Genomic DNA, 17920 nt, shown 5'->3' on the forward strand with positions numbered 1-17920 from the left:
CCTGTACCACCTTGTACTGACTATCCCTTTTATCCAGAAATTACTGTGCTGACTGTCCCTTTTATCCAAATATTGTAATAATCTACTTACTTTTTTATCTATTTTATTATACTTTCTAATAACTGATCTCTTCTTTCTGTATTTCCTACTGTTATTTCTTTTAAATGAACGCCAAATTCTACAGGATCTTGAATTATAAGTAAATGGCTCCAGTGGGTTCATGGCCCCATGAATTGGGTCCATGCTCTGAATAACAACAGTAATAATATCAATAACAATAATATACAGCCAGTGTTATTGATAATAACTGCCATTTCAAAAGAATTAAGCTCTTATAATCTTCTCTACTTTTTTTAATAATACTCATTCTCATCACCTTGACCTATGAGAATTCGATCCGGCAGGACTTCCCCTAACCTTAATTGAACGCACTCACTCACATCATATGCCTCTCTCCACTCTTGTTTTCTATTCTTGCCAGCTGCTTAATTTGTTTGTGTGGTGTTTTTACGTTGCAAGGAACCAGTGGTTATTCAGCAACTGGACCAACGGCTTTACATGACCTCCGAACCACCTCGAGAGTGAACTTCTATCACCAGAAACACACAACTCTCATGCCTCAATGGAATGCCCGAGAATCGAACTCGCGGCCAACGAGGTGGCAGGCCAGGACCATACCGATCACGTCACTGAGGCACTTGCCAGCTGCTGTAGAACAAGATCCGTTGCTGGCCCAAGACCAGCTTGCACAGAAGCAAAAAGAGGTTTTCTTAAATACAGTAAAGACAAAGATGTTTTTTATAACGTTTTCTGTCCGCCCTCAGATATTAAAAACTACTGAGGCTAAAAGGCTGCAAATTAGTACGTTGATCATCCACCATCCAATCGTCAAACATACCAAATTGCAGCCCTCTAGCCTCAGTATTTTTTTTATTGTACTTAAGGATAAAGTGTGCCACAATCATGCATCTGGCAACGATAAAAGTCAAGCCACCACCGGGCCGTGGTTGAAGTTTCATGGGCCGTGACTCATACAGCATTATACCGAGACCACCGGAAGATAGATTTATTTTCGGTGGCCTTGACTGTACTTTGTACAGAATACTCAATTGCGCAGAAGAAACTTCGGAGCATTTTTTACTCGTTTATTATTTTTATGATGACTCCTGACGTCAAATATATTTGGTGCTTGTGCAAGTTTTAGAACTTAAGAGTTTTTTTCTTTTCGCCAAATAATTTCAATTTTCGGTGGCTTATCAAAGAATACGTTTTGCTAACCTCATTAACATAGTAGTTTGATTATTTATATGGTAGCTAGCTGAAAACCAGAACACTAGACATTTAATAGGAGTAGTAATCCATTTTATGACATTTTTTGTGAGAGCTTTCGAAAATTGATTTTGTTCTTAAAACATGATGTGTAGCTATTTCTAACTGAAACATGTTTAACCTGTAAATGACTTATAGCACCCAACAAATTACAATAATTTTACAAGTGGTAGTTGTATAATATATTCTTTTAAATCACTGTAAATTGTACGGAGATTCCTATTCTGTAGTTAATCGTTGCTTGTGGCCCCCGAATAATATTTGGAAATATTCAACGATACATAAAAGAGAAAAGGGAAGGCATAAATGCTCCTTTCATTAGAGATATCCTCTTTAGTGGGAGAACAAACAAAGACACTTCTTTGTTCATTGTTTGCGCCGTCTGCACTGACGCTAAGTTGCTTGTTGACAAACCCATTAGCATGTGTTGACTTCCACCCATCTCGGTTACCAAGTCCTACTTTTATCACTTCTTACAAGAGAGAGAGAGAGAGAGAGAGAGAGAGAGAGAGAGAGAGAGAGAGAGAGAGAATCATTTTTTTTAACACATGAAAGGAAGGTGGTAGGCAGGTACCTTGGAAGTTTGTTTATTGTTTCCACAAAGTATTGATTGTCTTTGACCTATTTTATCAAGGATAAAGCCATTCCGAAGTCAGTGAAATGGAATATCAAATCTAGGCCAAAGACCAAGCACTGGGGCTTATGAGGCCATTTAGCGATGAAAGAGAAATTGAGAGTGGAAAGGTTTGAAATGTGTAACAGGTGGAGAACCTCAAAGCAATTAAACTCTGAATCATTTGTTAGGAGAGGGTCAAGGAAAGTAAGGTGGAAGGGAGAGAATATGAAAAAAGGTACAGTAAAAGGACTGAAAGGCGATGTAGCTATAGGGGCTTGAAAGGACAGTGACAAGAACCTTAGGTAATGCCTATAGTGCCCCGGGCATAAGGCGCACTGATGCCACTAACCCCCAGCGGGATAGAGATGTATCAGATGTCTGAAAATCTGGATTTGTGGATGTGGGTGCAGAGATTAATTTGTTTAAATTTGTGGATGCAGATGTGGATATCAATCTTTTAAATTTACGTATGCAGATGCGGATACTTGATGGCCGGTAACCTCGTGGATGCGGATATTTCGTAAAGCTTAAAAATTTAGATATATTCAATTGTGAGGATGACTTTCAACCACATAATTAAGAAATTGTGTTAACAGGAAGCAGGATGTCATGATAGCTGTAAAAATGACATTTGAGACAAACTCAGCATAGCAAGCAATTTATTTCTTGGAGCCCTGAGAATTTTCTCCCCAGATTTTCTTAAGAAAGAACTTAAAATTTATCTTGTTGAAATACCTCAAGCCCATAATAGAAAAAGCCATACATAAAGCAAAGAGCATTTTTTTACAAACCCACAGAAAAAAAAAAATGCACAACAAAATCATAATCCCTGGCATGGATAATTTACAAGAGATCACATAAACATTAGGTCAACCCAGTCCTTTCATCGTCACTTATCCGAATACACTGGGGAAATCCTTATTAACATTCAGCAGAAACCAGTTTCTAAAGACATACGGAATTATGAAATCCCCCTGTAAGGATTTTGATAAGTCGTACTATGGATTCACAGGAAGGTCTCTCTCGGAAAGATTAACTCAACATAAACGACCCATTAGATATGGACGACATAGTTCAGCAATTTTCCACGAACGATACCATGGACTGGAATTCATCCCAAATTTTATACAAGAGTAGCTGTTGTAACAAATGCCGGACGGTAGAATCTTCACTGATAAAACAAGATAATAGGTTCAATCTTTTCAATGGGGCCTGGGACTCTGATCATATAGAAAAATGTTCCTCAAGGCAAAATGAAGCGGATTAGGACAATTAACAGAACCGACGTAGACTTAGCAGTGATCCCAGGCATCACCCAAGGGCATATCTCCCACTTTGTATTTTCGCCAATGTAACTCCTTCTGTCATTCACTACTTGATAAAGCTGGAAGTTAGTCCACCGAAATATACTCTTTATCTTTAAACAGTGTTTCAATGGGCCTTTATACTTGAGGTATATATATATATATATATATATATATATATATATATATATATATATATATATATATATATATATATATATATATATATATAGAGTCCTTATCTCACATTCTTCTTTTTCTTAAATACATACACACACACACACACACACACACACACACACACACACACATATATATATATATATATATATATATATATATATATATATATATATATATAGTATATATATAAACAAGAAACTTGATTTGTGCTAAATCTTACTTCGTATCCTTACTTTCTCACGTAGTTTTATTATTCGGATTTGAGTAAACGAAAAGCTCTTAACCGAGACATCCTTTGCACTTTTTTTCTCTTGAATACCACTAAAAACCCTAAGTCAGCGCTTTATTATAGAGCAGGAAAACCCAAAGGAGCCTTTGACAAAACTCGAAAGGCATTAAGGACCACTGATAAGACGTGCACACAAGAATGGCTTTATAAAACAAGATAAGCTTCAACTTCTCTTGAATTCCGAAATGGTGTTCGCAAATAGCACCGTTATCCTCTTAGAGTTCAGCCAAATAGAACCTTTTTATTGGAGTTTATCACCTAAACTGTTGACGGAATCTCTCTCTCTCTCTCTCTCTCCCTCTCTCTCTCTCTCTCATTGCATACTTTTACACTAAATTGAATTCGTGAACGTTTTACAACGCACAAAATAATAAACACAAAGACATAGAGCATCCCGAGAATCAGCAGCATCTGAAGACGTTCCCCATCTCGATAACATCGTTATAACTTTGTCCTCGAGAGTCTCCCAACCGAAGTTCCCCATTCGATCAGTAATGAATGCGTAATGAATGTCAGGGAGAAATGTCAACAACCTCCCGGACTAACCTCATTTCGCCAGAGAGGAAAAGCCATAACGTCATAGCCATGATGGGTAAACAAGAAATAACTTTGTCAGAACTGATGAGACGTTTGGGGCAACGTGTATTCATGGTATGGAAAGGCAGCACCAGTAATATACACATACACACACACACACACACATATATATATATATCATATATATATATATATATATATATATATATATATATATATATATATTGTTGAAACCCTGATTTCTCCTCTGTACGCTGGTTTCGAATCCACGAGAGGACGAAATGATTATTAAAAATATTCCCCTTTGGTTAACGTATATGAAAAATATATTAATTTCGAGGTAAAAAGAATCGGATCTTAATGCATATATAATATATATATATATATAAAAGTTATTATATAGTACTTATATATATATATATATATTATGTATTATACATAACATTTATAATAGTATATATATATATAATATATATTATATATATATATATATGTATATATACAATATATATACATATACATATATATATATATATATATATATACGTATATACATATATATATATATATATATATATAGTGCTCTATATATATATATATATATATATATATAGATATATATATATATATAGATCTAATATATATACATGTATGTATACATATATATATATATGTATATATATCATACATACATCTAATAGTGCATATATATATATAGATATATATATAATATATATATATATATATATATATTATATATATATATATATTGCAACTCTAATAGCCACAATGCCCTTTTAACTTCTTGAATTCTTTGTTTTTTTCTGGATACGCTTGTCACTACAAAGCCTAAAGATCCAAGTTCAAAGACATTTTTGAAGAAATTGTGATGTCCGGTACCGGTAAATGAACCCAGGTACCATAATCCCGTTGCCGACCTGACCAGTAGATTCTACATACACACACACACATATTATATATATATATATATATATATATATAATATATATATATATATATATATATAAATATATATAGGATATATATATATATATCTATATATTATAATCACACCAATAACACAGTCAAACCAGGGAGATGAACCTGTACAGACCAATGGCTAAAAACCTTAATCCGTCCAGAATGGAAAGTTTAACAACGCCGAAATCTACAGAGCTCGTAAAAAGTGATCGAAAGCGGATATAAAAATCACTGGAACGGAATCATTCCTGAAGCCGAACTGCCATCAATCTCTCGTATGGAAAAGCGATCGCCTTCAATTTTAAACTTCCATTACATAGCGACGCAACCATTACAATTCTATATTCAGTTCCCTACTGCCTCTTGATGACTGGTAATCCGTGTCATTAGCAACATTTTCTAGTCCCACGCACACATACACTCACACACACACACACACACACACATATATATATATATACACGTATAGATATATAAACTATGTATACATTATACATGTTATATTTATATATACATATACTATATATGAATAATCATCACATCACCGTGATTCATATAAATTATTCGAGCTACAAATGTCCTTTAATATCTAATTCGCTATATCTCGGAATTGATAGCATATATGAAATTAGTATCAACTAAAGAATTCCCCTTCGGTTTACATATATGAAAATATATCAATTCCGAGGTAGAGCGAATTAGATATTAAAGGACATTTGTAGCTTGAATAATACTATATATGGTATAGTACCAAGTGCTTGACGGACAGAATGCATCATATGTTCAATATCTTCCAAATTTACTGTCATTAGCTTTACTTCTTCTTTAACTATTTTTCCTATTTATTGCTAAGCCCCAAAAGTATGTCTTAATGTTTACGTAACTATGAATAAACTTCTTTAAGAGGTTAGTTTTTGTTGAACGGAATAAACTGACTCTCCAGCAGTTCATACAGTACTTTTTTTGTGTATTTTTTTTTTTTCTTATAACATAGCTTAGCTAATATGTTTGTTTTCATAATTTCTGAGAGATCTGAAAGCACTTAATAATCTCATTACACTAAGAAGATACATAGTAACCATTAAAAAGATACATAGTGATCTGTGTAACATAAATCTTAGCCAATAAAAAGATCCATAAATCTTAGCGACGCATTTACATTAGCTACGTTAAAAAAAGGTTCTAAGTACCTCCGCGTGGCACACTGTAGGCATTACTTAAGGTTCTTTGCAGCGTCCTTTCGGCGCCCAGCTGCAACCTCCTTTCATTCCTTTTGCTGTACCTCCATTCATATTTTCTCTCCTCCATCTTGCTGTCCACCCTCCTCTAACAATTTTTTCGTTTCTATAGAGCAGTCGTTTAGATGTTTCCCTACTCTTGCACATTTCAGACCTTCGTGTTTTCCATTCAGCGATGAATGACCTCATAGGTCCCAGTGCTTGGGCCTCTGACCTAATTCTACATTCCATTCCATTCCTATTCTATTCCTATTTCTATGGACACGGCGTCTTTTCCTCCTGTTACACCTTCTAAACCTTTTCATTCGCTGAATGACCTCATAGACCCTAGCGCTTGGCCTTTGCTTGAGTTGAATATAGAATTTAGGCCAAAGGTCAAGCACTGGGACCTATGAAGTCATTCAGTGCTGAAATGGAAATTGACGGTAAAGGGTTTGAAAGGTGTAACAGGAGGAAAACCTCAAAGCAGGTGCACTCTGAATCAAGTATTAGGAGAGAGTGAAAAGTTAAGATAAAGAAAGAATATGAAAGGAGGTACAGTAAAGGGAACGGAAGTGGTTGCAGCTAGGGGTCGACGGCACGCTGCAAAGAACCATAAGTAAGGCCTACAGTGCAATGCATGAGGTCCACTAACGGCACTAACCCCCTACGGGAGCTTGGTCTAGATGCTCATTCCCAATTCCAATCGACCCATGTCCCTCCTCTGATTGGCGCCAGTGTCTGAAATCACGCGGAAATCTATCACGCGTGGTAATTGGCGGATAAGGTGGCTGGTTGCCTCGTTATCTCTTGTGCAAAAGTGTAATAACGATTTCAAATGGAATTGCCTTGACCAAAATCAATACTGTAACAGCCTTAGAGAGGCTATCATCATCATCACCTTCAAGAATATTTCGCGTGAATAATGAATCTGACATCTCTTTTAACGTGATGCTGAAGCTAATAAAGGCGATAATATTATATGATACTTGAAATTTTCAGCATAAATGACAATCATTATACCATATATATTAATTCGCATTCAATATTCGTTACCTGAGCTGGATATTTCCAGTCATTTATATTTTCTTAACCGGCAACATTAATAGTAATATAGCAATTGGAATCACTGCGAATTCTATGGCACGAAGTAGGATGATTGGCAGGTTTCTGAAGGCTGGCGTTGCAACAGAAAGGGTTACCAAGGTAGGACATAATTATTCTATTAAATAAAATTCACGGTCAATTGAAATCCAATTAGAAAGGTTTCACAAACCATTTGTTCACGTCTGTCATCTTATTTTCTTTAAATATGGATTCATAAGTTGTATTTTAACAGATCTTACCCATTCACAATTGATCTTTGAGATCCTCTTTCCCTGCCGAGAGAGAGAGAGAGAGAGAGAGAGAGAGAGAGAGAGAGAGAGAGAGAGAGAGAGAGAGAGAGAGAACAGTAAATGTGCCTCGCTGTCGAATTCCTCAGTTTGCGAGGTACTTTCTTCATTTCACCGTTAGAGAGAGAAAGAGAGAGAGAGAGAGAGAGAGAGAGAGAGAGAGAGAGACAGGGTGGTTGGATGGGCTAGGCTAAGAGTGAATAACTTTGTTTAAACTATGTCAGGGAGAGAGAGAGAGAGAGAGAGAGAGGAGAGAGAGAGTGAATAACTTTTCTTTAACCTATGAGAGAGAGAGAGAGAAAGAGAGAGAGAACGGGTGCTTGGGGCGAATAACTTTTCTTTAACCTATGAGAGAGAGAGAGAGAGAGAGAGAGAGAGAGAGAGAGAGAGATAAGGGGGCTAATAGTGAATAACTTTTCTTTAACCTATGAGAGAGAGAGAGAGGGGGGGGCGGCAACGCGTGAATAACTTTTCTTTGACATATGAGAGAGAGAGAGAGAGAGAGAGAGAGACAGAGAGAGAGAGAGAGAGGGCTAAGAGTGAATAACTTTTCTGTAACATAAGAGAGAGAGAGAGAGAGAGAGAGAGATGCAGGAAACGCCACCGAACAATATGCTTTACATCAAAAATGCTTGCATGACGGATGCAGGGAATATATCGTTGTAGCTTCGGTGGTTCCATTTCCACGGGCGATATATTTTCGGCGATGAATGTATTTATATTATATTTTTCTTTGGCGTTATCCGGGAAGATAGAAGAGTCTAGGCGCGCTGAGGAATTTATTTCTCGAGGATATGATGTTCGCCCTTCTGCATTTACATTAGAAAGTATATAGTATATATGAGTTTATCCGTAAGCACTACACTTACAGATAAACTCACTATATTAGGCGCTGAATTACATCGAAGCTAACCAGATACAAAAATTTGCTTTTATGATCAATAACAAATTACTCGTCTAAGGACAAACAGGGACACAAACAGAAAGACAGGAATAACGAGAGAGAGAGAGAGCAGGGTCTAGTCACTCCAGCGCAAAGTCGAGGAAATTTGCTGCGAAAAAGAACGTTCATAAACAAGGCGATTATATTAAGCATTTCTGATTGATATTTTCGCTCTTGCAACGCTCAATTTCCCTCGCCCGGGGAGGTTTTCAGAACTTTTGCAATCATGCATGTCTGTCTTTGTTTGTTTGTTTGTATGGTGTTTTGACGTTGCATGGAACCAGTGGTTATTCAGCAACGGGACCAACGGCTTTACGTGACTTCCGAACCACGTCGAGAAATACACATATCTCTCACACCTCAGTGGAATGCCCGAGAATCGAACTCGCGGCCACCGAGGTGACGAGCCAACACCATACCGACCACGTCACTGAGGCGCTCTGTCTGTCTGTCTGTCTGAGTGTCCACCAGATACTATCACGAAGTTTTGGACAGAATGGGATGGAATGCGAAATTTAGGCCAAAGGCCAAGCGCTAGGACCTATGAGGTCACTCAGTGCCGGAAGGGAAATTGAGATTCAAAGGGTTCGAAAAGTGTAAAAGGGGGAAAACATTTCAGTTGCACTAAGAAGCAGATGTTCTGAGATGGTGCAATGTAAGATGGAAGAAGGAGAATGTAATCAAGCCGTATCTCCTGTCAAATAATGCTTAACCTTGAGAAGACAATACTCTACAAAGCGTTAGTGAGAACTAGCAGTGTCCAACACGTTTAACACCTAAGGTCGAAGTCAAGGAAAACGTCGCTTTCGAACGAATTCTGTTCATAGTCTTTATTTTCCGGCAATTATAACCTAAACAAACAAATGAAGCCATACATATATAACAATCAGCAATACACTACCACGTGTGTACGCAAGATACAATCCATATCTTTGTATAATTGATAAACCTCTATTATACAAACCTACGTCAATATGAAGTTATATATATTGTACTTACGGAACAATACACCAGCGGTTGTGATGTCAACCAGTTGGTTGGTTTGTGAACATCGTCTCTCTCTAGGAGTAACACAACGCTGCTTCATCTGGAAAATATATTTAAATTTCTAAAATCATTCTCGCACGAATGGTATCAGTTTTAATTTCACATGATTTCTGGCAACTTCAACCCCTTCCCCTCCCCAAGATCTTGCCCCTCCCGATAATGCAATAACACCGCAGCGTCTGCCTCCCACATTCGTCATGTCACTCGAAAGACCTAGACTCAGTTCGCATAGTAGTTTTTCTGCCAAAATTTAATCATTCCCGTATCGCTTAACAAAATCTGATGCAGAATGTAGTGGTTTTACGAAGTTCTGTTAGCATAGAACGAATTATGTGCCTTTGTTAGAATTTTTTTATTATAAACGTTATTCGATATAGGTCTAAGTCATAATACTTGTTCCGTGTAATAAGAGAAAGCTTAATGACTTACATCTCGTGAAAACGAAAAATCTCGTCCATGAAAGCGAATGGTGATAGATAGCGTGTTGCTTTTGTTTCGTGATAAGATGATTTTTCTTAGTTGTCGAGAACATTGTTGCAGGGAGGTTTTAGTTTTTCTCTGTGGAGTGGAGAGAGAACAGACGAACATACTGATAAATAGACAGAGATGGACGGATAGCAGAGAAAGCACAAGCACGGCTACGCGGCAGAGAAAGAGAGAGAGAGGGGGAGGGGGCCGCTACAATAGACATAAGAGATAAGGCGAGTTAAGCACATGAAGTCATTATGGTCCTTAGGGCAAGCCGAAGCCAATATCTCCATGCCCTTGGACGTGTCAACTGGCCGGGGTGGGTTGGAGTGGGAGAGGGGGAGAGTTTTCGCAAATTTGTTACATTTCTTGGGGGTTTGGGAATTTCTTACGTTACTGCCATTGTGAAAAAATGTGCTATTTAAGTTTGCTGTAACACAGAAAGCGGCAATATTGGGAGTGGAAAAATTTATCTTAATCGGTTCCCTCAAGATCCCGAATGGTGTGTACGAAGTTGGTGAACACCTGCAGAGGTAGAGACCGTTTAAAAAAAAAAAAAAATGCAAGAGCATGTTCGGTTATCTTGACGCTATACTTTAGTACAGTCTACCTGTTACTTTTAAAATTATGGATAAATATATTAACTATAGGCTGATGTGAATACGTAAATCAACTAAAGTGCATAAATATATCTTTCGTTCTATTCCAGATGCAAACAAACCACATTTAGTTGGCTAAGAGTAATAAGATTGGATTATGTCTAGACCTGTGTGTAGTTAAGATAATTGCAAAGGGGATATACCAGTCAAAATGAGAGAGAGACACGAACATTTTATTGACATTTTTATGTGCTTGAAATGGGTCTAATATTTGTCAGGTAAAGGAAGGGATAGTTATTTTGAGAGAGAGAGAGAGAGAAGAGCGTTTTACATAAATGAATGACCCATAGGTGCGTAAGGACAATTCAAGCAAATAAAGATTTTATGTATACAATATGTAATGTCTTCCGTTATTGGTTCGGTAAAGGAAGGGGAAGATGAAAATGGTAGTAAATTGAATATATAGATATTATATATATCTATATATATATATTAATATATATAGTATATTATATATTTTATATGTATATATTATATATATTATTATATATAATAAATATTATATTATATAATATAAACCACGTTTACAGACGGCATAATTTCAGATCTCAACATAACCACACGTGACACATTTACTGGACTCGTCACTCATCTTGCCAAGAGCAGAGCAGTTCACTTTCAAGTTTCAATAAAACTTAAACTCAGCCAAGTAGCTAACTTCCACATTGGAAACCACTGACTGTCCCATTGCTTAGGCCTTAGGCCTTTGTTCAAAAACCAAATTCATCTCCCGGGACTGAGCAGGCATATATAAAATATAGAGAATATATAAATAGCTTCCTTCAAGAGCGGAGATAAGAATGAATTGTATTTCACCAGAATTTCTTGTCGCTGACGCGTCATTTCATCCAGATTCTGTAACTTCGCCAATACCTTAATATACCACGGACTCCCAAGGGGGGTAGTGCCGTCAGTGCACCTCATTCGGTGCAATGTAGGCATTACTTCAGGTTCTTTGCAGCGTCCCTTCGCTTCGGCCCCCTAGCTGCAACTACTTTCATTCCTTTTACTGTACCTCTGTATATAATCTCTTTCTTCTATCTTACTGTCCACCCTCTCCTAACAATTGCTTCATAGTGCAACTACTTTGAGGTTTTCCTCCTGTTACACCTTTCAAACCTTTTACTGTCAATTTCCGTTTCAGCGCTGAATCATGGCCGCCTGAATGGCCTTAGTTGCCCCAGTGCTTGGCATAAAGCCGGAAATCTATATAAATCTAACAAAAAAATACACCACGGAGAGCGAATCGTATATGACAAGATACCAGAGGGCTACCGTATAGGCCGAGCTAGGCCTATAGTATTCGCATCTACCAAGATTTTACAACGTTCAGACTTGTAGTTGAGTTGAATGTAGAATTTAGGCCTAAAGGAAAACAAGCACTGGGACCTATTATAGCCCATTCAGCGCTGAAATGGAAATTGACAGTAAAAGGTTTGAAAGGAGTAACAGGAAGAAAACCTCAAGGCAGTTGCTCTGTGAATCACTTGTTAGGAGAGGATGGAAAGTAAGATGAAAAAAGAGAGTATGAAAGGAGGTACAATAAAAGGAACGAAAGCGGTTGCAGCTAGAGGCTGAAGGAATGCTGCAAAGAACCTTATATAATGCCTACAGTGAACCGCATGAGGTCCAATGGCGGCTCTATCCCCCCTACGGAAACTTGTAGTTTTCTTTTATCAAGCAGTGACCATCAACTTATCCGATGAGTCAGTTAAAAATTCTCGACTCATCCAAGTGAAAGAAGAAAATTAACAAGGTTATGTAAATATACTGGGAAATAACTGTAAAACTCCATTAATATATACTTTTTAATAAAAGATAAAAAAAAAAATCCAGATAAAAGATGAAATCACTATAGTGAAAACGAGCACTACCAGTGATCAGCTCGAGCCATAATTAGGTTATATAAAAGTGGTAAAACAATTGCAAGCAACTTACCTAAATAAGATGCAACCCAGGTTTCGACTTTCATTGAAGGATATATCAAATATAAATGCACATCAATAAATCGGTGATAGTTTCACTTCTACCACCTTAAAGACAGTTTACACTAGACGTATGAGGCACCACCCCTCAAACCGAGCTTGATGGCTGAATCCTGCAGCCGCCACTCAGACTCACTCCGGCGACGACTACTCACTAGTAACATGGAATGGAAAAGAGAGGAAGTTCGTCTTCTCATTAGATGCTTAACAGCATTATCCGTGTCTATGGAATATGGGATATTCTCAGGTATTTTTTTTGAAAATAGTCCGTTCTTCAGAGAGCTCGCTGAAGATACTTCCGTAACGTCCTTTGTTCAGGCTCGCAGCAATCACGTAGTGTAGAAGCAAGATGCGCTATATGCAGCATGAAGCGTCGCCAAGGTGGGCGGGCATATGCTGGTAGAGGTGACTTAACCTATAAGCTTATAAAAAGCCTTTTACTATACTAGGTTGGTCGGTCTTTAGTATGGAGTTCTATCCTTTAGTTTCTTCAAGCATAATGATTTTCTTTTGATTTGGTCTAATACACTTCTTTATGGCTAATTAATTTATTATATTAACAAATTTCGTATACTCAGCAACGAGGTCTCTTTAGAAGATGCTCTACAGATAAGTTATGGTGTGTGTGTGTATATATATTATATATATATACATATATAATATATACATAGACGTACATATGCACACAATATAGTTACAATTTACTTCAATTGGCAGGTTAAAAAAGGTCTTCTCTTGCAAAACCGTAACAAGGAAAAAGTGATCTTAGACTTTTTGGTTAAATTTTAGTATGTACGAATGTGTATGACTCTCATTGTGTAATTTGCGAAGTCATCTAACGCCATTCTCTTCCCTAACGTCCTTACGAATGAAATAAACATGTAACGAGTCAAGTACCGATTGGAATCACTAATAACTTAAACAACTCGGTAAAAACGTCTGTGAGGACACCACAGGAATCATTGATACTTCAATAAACCAAATATCTATAAGCTGCAAGAAACACCAACACCATATATGTCGCCGATGATAAATAAATCATAACAAATAAAGTTAACAACAGTAATCAATGACAGCCAATGACAAGATGGTTTGAAATCACAAGGCTGAAATTTCGTTACGTCTTTTTTATTGAAAGGATTAAACTTACATTGTTTACAATCACAAAATTCACTATAGTTTATATAGGCATTTCTTAATTATGTAAAGCCATTCTCAGGGGATGCATATTTTTAGTATTTATCTCTGGTTCCTTTCCTCAAATAACTTTAAAAGTCACAAAGAAAAATGCCAACCTGAAAACACAATAGGACCACAATGAGCGAATAATCTCAGTAAATGAAAATTCAGTGCCTCCGCCCGCAACTAAAAAGGTTAACAACACTAACTTCAATCTAGCAAGAATCGCTACTTGAAACTCTGTCTATATTTCCTCGATCTGAGTTCTAGTCCACCAAGACTAGGAGTCCACCTGTGTCAAATCTCGCATGTTGAAGTTCTGATTCATCCCTCTCAAAAACTTCACTATTTCTGGAGCACAAAGATATATAGAAGTCTTTTCTGTATCGCCTCCAAAATAAGCCTTAACAGGTTTTGGGTATTCAACAGGCCCATTACCTCCATGTCTCCCGCCACTGAAGGCTGCTCCTCTATAAAACACATTCTCTCAAACACTGACTGGGTTCTCTTGAGAAGGTTCTCCCTAACCCCATTCTTCATCATTGGTAACATTTTTCAAGTTCCTCGAAAAAACAGTTCTTTAGGGCAAAGCCTCCTTTCGAGTGGAGAGAAAACATCCGGCTGTCCCAATACATAAACTGATTTTTTATTTCAGGCGGGAACCCAATTCTCCATTTTAAAAGCAGCCAAGATCATCTTGCAAACCAGAAACACATCTCTCTTGTTAACACTCAGACCTCTCATAATCTTAGTTTCTGTAGGACCAAAAGATAGTCTCCATTCGTCTTCACCAACATTATTCAAATAAACCTCCTCCAGGTGACACCTGTCTAGACTGCTGTTGGGTTTTGGAAGACCCTCCGGCCATGGGGCTCTCACAGTAGGAACGAAATCTATGTCTATGAAGAGCATTGGGTATTCGATACCTAACCACAGGAAAGATAAGTTTATACCAACCTGCGTTCGCTTTATTCCTGGCATTATTACCTTTAACTTGTTACCAGTCAAGTCCATTTCAGTCAAAGATTCCCTGGCAATACTATAGAAATCATCTAAAAAACAGGTTCCTTTCAACAAATTTTTGAGATCTTCCTTAAACTGACTGCACTTTCAAGCACTGCCTATGGCATACTCTATGATCTTTTGTTGTTCAAGGTTCGTAAGTTCTGCCTTCAACCCTCCATCTGGATATGCGCTGATTGTCTTCAAAAGAAGATTACAGTCATACTCATCAGGACAGTATAAGCGAACATTATCTTCCGAACTCCCAACAAATTCTATATCTCCTTCAAACTTCTCATTCTTTGATGCCATCCTTTTCTTTAATGAGGAGAGGAACTGAGCCACAGCCTCTTTGATTTCACAAGACTCACCATCTGTATAATTAACGTGATATTCTGTAGAAAATTTGTCTACACCTTTCTGTTCTAATTGCTTTTTGATATGTTCAAAACGGTTAGTAATCAGTTGCTCATAAGTCTGAACATTCAGATGCTTTGATTTTCCAGTGTCACCACGCGTGTGGCCGTAAAAGTCTAGGTACTTGTCATAATATTGTGAATAGGTTTTATGTAATTTCTTTTGATTTTTCTTTTCACTCTTTGTCAGTTTGGTGATGAGGATATCTCCGATTTTTCCTGTGACCAAACATGGCAGCATACTGAATGGGCAAAAAGCCTGAGCGATCTCCACTTAAAGGAGATGCCCTACACTCTAGCAAATATGCAACAGCAGAAGAATTCCCACTTTTAGCCGCATGGTGGAGGGGTCGAGATTTGCAAACTTCATTCAGTATGCTCTCGAGATTAGGACTTGTAAGTGACGTCACGAGATGTAAAAATAATGCCAGTGATTTTTCGCAGCACACTTCCAAGGCCTTCAGTTGCAAAAAATTTAGCTTTTCATCAGGTATGAAGTTCTCACGTCTGGGAATCGTAATTTCTCGAAAATTAATTTGCAGCGTAGAAAAAAGAACATAGAAATAATCATCTACACTGCCTAAATTAAGTTTTTCTGAAATTTTGCCAAGTTTAATATCCTTCTTTATATTCATTATCTCTAACTCGACACTTTTGGCCTGTTTAAATTTGATTCCGTTAACTCCCTCATTTACAAGAACATTGCTAAGAGAAAGCATCCACTTGGAGGATGAATACAAGGTCTCCTGTCTATCTATCCTTTCGTATGCCTTTACCACTACAGCAAGGAAGGATTCCCATCTGTCAAGACTGATGGAGCCGGTACCAACGGTGTACTGAAGAAAAAGCACCACAAGTAAAATGATGACCTGCTGAAGATCTCGCTTATCGTCTTCATCTTTGAATTTCTCTACCATCTTATCAAGAGTTCGATAATCCTTTCCCAACATTACCTGAAGAGAAAATGTACACAATTATGAACACTTATTACTGCTGCTTCTGTAAGGTTATTTCAGCATTTATCTTTTAAGAGTGTATAATAGTAATTGTTTTACATTAGATTCAAATCTACTAAAACAGATGAAAATATGAACATTATCATATCATCCAATGGGAATACAAAGCACAATTATTATTAATATTCAAATAGTTTAACCAGACCATTGAGCCGACAATCAGGTCTCACAGGGCAGGCCCCGAAGGATTTGAGGGAAATACTGTTCCAGGTCTAGGCCAGAGGCCAAGCACTGTGACCAAACAGTGTGGGGATGAATGAATGAAACTGAAAACTTTGTACTTCTAACGGTGAAATATGAACCAGCATTCTAGATTCATGAACACAAGGAATACTATTTAGTAGACTAAACACTACACACGGACTGAGAAATTGAGTGGGCCATTGAATTGGAAAAATCAGAACTTTCCATTCCATTTAGAGAAATTCCAAAAGCAAATACAAACCTCCAAGAGATATAACTTTCCAGTAAAATGTGACTCTTCAGGAAACAAATCGATGAGAAGTTCCCCACCTCTTGATTCTTAAGGAAAGGATTTAGCATCCATTATCTACGACCTAGGCGAAATGCTGTTGAAAAATAAAATGCCCTCTAGACAGAGCTACCTCCAAAGCTGTACCAATCAGAAGGCAGTGCTCTATGATAGTTGCTTCCACCAGCCTTCCAGACGTACCATGCTGTTAAGGTAGCCCCATATCTGCATGCTGTTATGTACAGCTGTGTCAATGAAGCAGAATCTGGTTTCCTGAACCAAGCTTCCCAAGGCTTCTCCCCAGACAAATCTTTAAGGATCAGATCGTTCACACCTTGAATCAGAAGCAAACGAGAATCTTCCTCAGCTTCATCTTTCCGCATCTTGAGCATCTCAAGTTCGCACTTGAGAATATTAATGACAGCCTGAAATCAAATAAATTAGTAAAATAAGAATACAACACAAGGGCAACATCCTTATCGTTTAAGTAAGGGAAAGCTTCTGTATTAGAGATGTGGTCGTGGATCTTTCAGAAGTGCTGAATACTTAAGTATGTTCAAGTTTTTATTGGAATAAAAAAAATTGTTCCTTGACTTACCAATGGCAAAATTTGATTTAATCATGATATTTAGGGCGATGTCAGACCACATAAATAGTGTGAACAGGTATCATTCTTATGCCATAAAAGATATCACTGCTTAAGATGAATATATATATCACTAACGGGAAAACAATACCTTGCAAAAAGTTTCTCTTAATTGTGCTTAGAAAAACTGATTGATTCTGAATGAAGCCTCAAAACCTTATAAGGCAAAAATTGTAATAGTTTGGACATGTTATGGAAGAGTAAAGGGAACAGCTATTCAGAAAAGTAGGGGATACA

The 17920-nt window shown here is 37.3% G+C and overlaps 1 protein-coding gene across 1 annotated transcript in view; it reads left to right on the plus strand.

Moving 5' to 3' along the window:
• The window catches only part of LOC135226356 (uncharacterized), a 63769-nt gene that overhangs the window by 40683 nt on the left and 5166 nt on the right, over positions 1-17920 (plus strand). The window lies entirely within an intron of this gene.

This window comes from Macrobrachium nipponense, chromosome 14 (assembly GCF_015104395.2).
Source record: "Macrobrachium nipponense isolate FS-2020 chromosome 14, ASM1510439v2, whole genome shotgun sequence".
NCBI classification, from domain to species: Eukaryota; Metazoa; Arthropoda; class Malacostraca; order Decapoda; family Palaemonidae; genus Macrobrachium; species Macrobrachium nipponense.